Genomic DNA, 6,000 nt, shown 5'->3' with positions numbered 1-6,000 from the left:
GACGTGCGTCTCTTTCATGCTCCTTGGTTAGCGTCACATTAAGGGGTGTAGCTGATTAACCGTTATGGGACCGGTCGGATTCAGGGTACGGAACCTGTCGGATACACCAATAACGCGTTAACCGTCTGGGGTCCGGTCGGATATTCACCAATAACGTGTTAACCATCTGGGGTCTGCTTGGATTCAGAACACTGAACTATCACGCTCACAGATTCACCAATAACATATAACCACCCTTACCCTAGTTGCACTTAATGAGAGCTATGACAATGCAATCAAGCGTGATTTATTACAGCAACAGATAACCAGGTTCTTTGGATTGCCGGCGATAGTGCCTGTCTGCAAAAGCAAGCTAGCATGCACGAAACACACAGGTGTTACAGGTGCGCAGCCTAGAAATTAATGCGCTAGAAAGATTTATAACTGTTATATATGGAGTGGTAATTCGTGTCGAGAAAATGGTTGATATTAATAAAGAAGGGGAAATTTGGGAATGTGGCCATGGGCATTGGAAAGCCCCGTGGTTGAGATAACATTAGACTCTTAACGACGAGGCCATCAGGAATATAAAAGAGTTTAGAGGGAACAAAGAAGGGTGATTCAGGAGACTCCATGCAGTCTCCTGTTGGTTTCTTGTTCTCCACTTCAGGCGTGGATGTTTCTGGGCGTTTGCTGTTGTCCTTACATTCAAAGTTGTTTGAGCAATGAAAAGTTGTTTTGAAAAGAACTGCTGTGGAGAGAAGGCTATAAGAGGGGAGCCTGCCCTCGAGATAAAAAAAAAAAGGCAACACGATGAAGTTACATCAATAAAGAAGCCGGAAAAAGAAGGGAAGAGGAACAGGCTGGCAGAATGGAGACCAGGACAGGAACAGGCACTTTGATTGCCTCATGAAGATAGGTTCGGCCAAACTCAGCAAACTGCTCAGAGAAGCTCGTACAGAAAGTCGCTGGAAATAGGCGCACTGGAGCTGGAGAGAAGCTTGAGCTGAGAGAAGCGGACCTGTGCACACAACTGCCTCTCGCTGGTAAGCAGTTGCGCGTTATGGGGAATCGTTCGTCCTTAGGAACAAAGACCGTCCTGGTAACCTTACAGCTTATTCTCCTTATTAACAATTGGACAGTTTATGAGCCTCAAATATGGGACCAAACTGAGGTCAAGGTGTGGCACTCTGCAACTAAAAATGACAAGGTTGCAGTGGGATTTATCGGCACCTGGCGAGCAGCCTCTGAGGCCTTAAAGAGCCATGTGGAGCCACAATCACAAACGTGTGGCTTGCCAGATAGTAAGGGAGCTGCGGGCTCCTTTACTGATCCGACTACGAAGGGCTACGAAGATGGTGAAAGGCCTTGAGGGGAAGACGTACGAAGAACGGCTGAGGTCACTGGGCCTGTTCAGCCTGGAGAAGAGGAGGCTGAGGGGAGACCTCATCACAGTCTATAACTTCCTCGTAAGGGGGTGTCGAGAGGCAGGAGACCTTTTCTCCATTAACACTAGTGACAGGACCCACGGGAACGGGGTTAAGCTGAGGCAGGGGAAATTTAGGCTGGACGTCAGGAGGGGGTTCTTCACAGAGAGGGTGGTTGCACACTGGAACAGGCTCCCCAGGGAAGTGGTCACTGCACCGAGCCTGTCTGAATTTAAGAAGAGATTGGACTGTGAACTTAGGCACATGGTCTGAACTTTTGGGTAGACCTGTGCGGTGTCAAGAGTTGGACTTGATGATCCTTAAGGGTCCCTTCCAACTCAGGATATTCTATGATTCTATGATTCTATGACTGCTACGCCACGGGCCCCTCTGCTGTTACAGCCATCGCAGGCTTTTGCTGTTGCGCCCCCTGCTGACCTGAACGTGCCTTTTGACCCAGGCCTATTGGCCTTCACAAGGAGATGGATATGCTTTTCTTCGATCTGGGAAGAACGGGATACATAAGACCTGAAGACCGAGTTGCTTGACAACTTAAAGTGAGACACATCGCTCAAAAGGAATGGAAAATGGAGACTGTTAAGTCACGGAACTTAAAGGATTGTTTGTTACCTTTTCTGATCGTGCACGTGTATAGGCGTACTCGATTTTTATTAAGTTACGGAACTTAGAGGATTGTTTGCTACCTTTCCTGATTGTACGTATGTAGAGGCATACTTGCGTTTAGTATGTAAAGCAATGTTCTGTATATTTAGAATGTTTGATGTTTGTGTGTGAGTGTTGGTGGAGCGTAGACTCCCCGCACACCCAGCGCTGTTTACTTGCCTTTTATGCCTTTTATAGCTTTTATAGCTTTTAGAAATATTTGTTTTATAAATATTACAAACTTCAGATTGAGTTGAGACCTCATTTATAACAATAACCAAGCGTTCAAATCTCACCCAAAGGCATCCCAATGGGGGGGGGGGGGCGGAGGGTGTGTGTGGAGGGGGAGGGAGAGAGAGAGTCTCAGCCCGTCGACTGGTCCCAGGAGTCAGGAGGTCCTAAGGATGTTGTATTCCCTCGGGGTGGTATCTCCCCTAACATCCCCTCTCTCTTAGGCCAATTTATATTATTTTCTCTCTTTTGGGTGGAGCTTGAGTGGCTCTAGCCAAGCATATCTTAGTTATGATTGGTGAAAAGTTCTCCAGTCTCCGTTTAAAGTAATAGGCTCCGAGAAATTCAGAGCGCATGCTCGGTGAGGGGTGGTTGCTAGTAAACAAAGCAGGATAGATTAAAGCCTCTTTCTTCAAGTCAGTAAGATATTGGGCTACAAAGATGGCGAAGGGCCCAGAGGGGAAGTCGTATGAGGAGCGGCTGAGGTCACTGGGCCTGTTCAGCCTGGAAAAGAGGCGGCTGAGGGGAGGCCTCATCGCAGTCTACAGGTTCCTCGCGAGGGGGAGTGGAGGGGCAGGTACCGATCTATTCTCTTCAGTCACCACTGATAGGACCCACGGCAATGGTGTCAGCCTGAGGCAGGGGAGGTTGAGGCTAGACATCAGGAGTTCTTCACTGAGAGGGTGGTCGCACACTGGAACAGGCTCCTCAGGGAAGTAGTCGCTGCACTAAGCCTGTCGGCGTTTAAGAAGCATTTGGACTGCGCACTTGGTCACGCGGTCTGAATTTTTGGGTACACCTGTGTGGTGCCAGGAGTTGGACTCGATGATCCTTATGGGGCCCTTCCAACTCGGGATAATCTATGATTCTATACCCGCCTTTGGTTGCAGTGAGAATTCAGGCCCTGAAAACAACCAAAGTTTCTTCTGGGTGGTGTTTTTTTTCTGAACAGGGTAACTCCATTTCCCTTTTGAAGACTTACCAGGATGTAGTAACAAAAGTTACAAAGGCAGGAAACAGTACCTGAGGCATAAGCTACTTTGCAGCCGGCAACAGACTATAGGTATGATATTATCAGTGCAGACAAATATGATCTATGAATGTGAAGTGTTCCGGCATGCTTACGCTCTGCCGAAGGCCAGAAAATAGGACCTTCATTTTAAGACCATATGGAAAAGGAAACAGAAACAACCACAATAGAGAAGGAAGTTTTCCTTCACCTAAACCATTGACCTGGTCCGCATGGTGGCGGAGCTCAAGGAGGAGGTGGAGAGGTTGAGGGCCATCAGGGAGTGTGAGCGGGAGATAGACTTCTGGAGTAACTCCCTGCAGGGCCTCAAGGGGAGGTGCCGAGGTGAGACTCCCCAAATGGGGGCGGACCCCCTGCCCTGTCCCCGTCGGGCAGAGGGAGGGGATCTGGGAGCTGAGGAGGAATGGAAACAGGTCCCTGCTCGACATCGCAGGCGATGCTCTCCCCTTCCGGCCCCACCTTCCCAGGTGCCCTTACACAACAGGTTTGAGGCCCTAGAGATTGAGAGGCCGGTGTGTGAGGAAGAGGTAGCAAATGTTCCCAGGAGGATGCCTGGAGCGAGGAGGTCGACTCCGCGCCTCAGGACTGCCTCCACCAAAAAAGACAGGAGGGTTATTGTTGTTGGTGACTCGATTCTTAGGGGAACAGAGGGCCCTATTTGTCGGCCGGACCCTACCCGTAGGGAAGTCTGCTGTCTCCCTGGGGCCAGGGTCAGGGACGTTGCCAGGAAGCTTCCTAACCTGGTACGCCCCTCTGACTATTACCCCCTTTTGATAGTCCAGGCGGGCAGTGATAACATCGAAGAGAGAAGCCTCAAGGCTATCAAAAGGGACTTTAGGGGGCTGGGTCGGTTAGTGGATGGAGCGGGAGTGCAGGTGGTGTTTTCGTCCATCCCTATGGTGGCAGGGAGGAGTTCAGAGAGGACACGGAAAGCCCACCTGTTAAACACGTGGCTCCGGGGCTGGTGCCAACGCAGAAATCTTGGGTTTTTTGATCATGGGGCACTTTACTCAGCACCTGGCCTGATGGCCGCAGACGGGTCCCTATCTTTTAGGGGAAAAAGGATCCTGGGCCAGGAACTGGCAGGGCTCATTGAGAGGGCTTTAAACTAGGTAGGAAGGGGGATGGGGCTGAGGCTAGGATTGTTGGGGCTGTGCCAGGGGGAACAATGGCAAGGCCGGAGGATAAGGCAATGGCCCAGCTGAAGTGCATCTACACCAATGCACGCAGCATGGGTAACAAACAGGAGGAGCTGGAAGCCATCGTGCGGCAGGCAGGCTACGACTTGGTTGCCATCACGGAGACGTGGTGGGACCAGTCTCATGACTGGAGTGCTGCAATGCCTGGCTATAAGCTCTATAGAAGGGACAGGCAGCATAGAAGGGGTGGTGGTGTGGCTCTCTATATTAGAGAGTCTTTCGAGGCTGTAGAACTCGAGGTTGGGAATGACAAGGTCGAGTCCCTTTGGGTTAGGATCGGCAGGGACAACAAGGCTAGTGTCCTGGTCGGGGTCTGCTATAGACCGCCGAACCAGGATGAGGAGACGGATGAGGAATTCTACAGGCAGCTGACAGAGGTTGCAAAATCATCAGCTCTTGTACTCGTGGGGGACTTCAACTTCCCTGACATATCCTGGAAGCACAACACAGCCCTGAGAAAGCAGTCTAGGAGGTTTCTGGAGAGCGTGGAAGATAGCTTCCTGACGCAGCTGGTTAGTGAGCCTACCAGGGGAGGTGCCCCGCTAGACCTTCTCTTCACAAACAGAGAAGGACTGGTGGAGGACGTGATCGTCGGGAGCTGTCTAGGGCAGAGTGACCACGCAATGGTGGAGTTCACTATTCTTGGCGAGGCGAGGAAGGGGACCAGTAAAACCGCTGTATTGGACTTTCGGAGGGCTGACTTTGAGCTGCTCAGGACACTGGTTGGTGGAGTCCCTTGGGAGGCGGTTCTGAAGGGCAGAGGGGTCCAGGAAGGCTGGGCGCTCTTCAAGAGGGAAGTCTTAATGGCGCAGGAACGGTCTGTTCCCACGTGCCCAAAGACGAGCTGGCGGGGAAGAAGACCGGCCTGGCTCAACAGAGAATTGTGGCTTGATCTTAGGAGGAAAAAGAGGGTTTATAAGCTTTGGAAAAGTGGGCAGGCCACTAAGGAGGACTTTAAAGAAGTAGCGAGGCTGTGCAGGGACAAAATTAGGAAGGCCAAAGCTCATCTGGAGCTCAATCTGGCTACTGCCGTTAAAGATAACAAAAAACGTTTCTATAAATACATCAACACAAAAAGGAGGACTAAGGAGAATCTCCATCCTTTACTGGATGCGGGGGGAAACTTAGTTACAAGAGATGAGGAAAAGGCGGAGGTGCTCAATGCCTTCTTTGCCTCAGTCTTTAGCGGCAATACCGGATGTTCTCTGGATACCCAGTACCCTGAGCTGGTGGAAGGGGATGGGGAGCAGGATGTGGCCCTCATTATCCATGAAGAACTGGTTGGTGACCTACTACGGCACTTAGATGTGCACAAGTCGATGGGGCCAGATGGGATCCACCCAAGGGTACTGAGGGAACTGGCAGAGGAGCTGGCCAAGCCGCTGTCCATCATTTATCAACAGTCCTGGCTATCGGGGGAGGTCCCAATCGACTGGCGGCTAGCAAACGTGACGCCCATCTACAAGAAGGG

This window comes from Aythya ferina (assembly GCF_964211825.1).
Source record: "Aythya ferina genome assembly, chromosome: 1".
Classification (NCBI taxonomy): domain Eukaryota; kingdom Metazoa; phylum Chordata; class Aves; order Anseriformes; family Anatidae; genus Aythya; species Aythya ferina.
The sequence above is the reverse complement of the archived record's forward strand: the minus strand, read 5'-3'. Positions refer to the sequence as shown.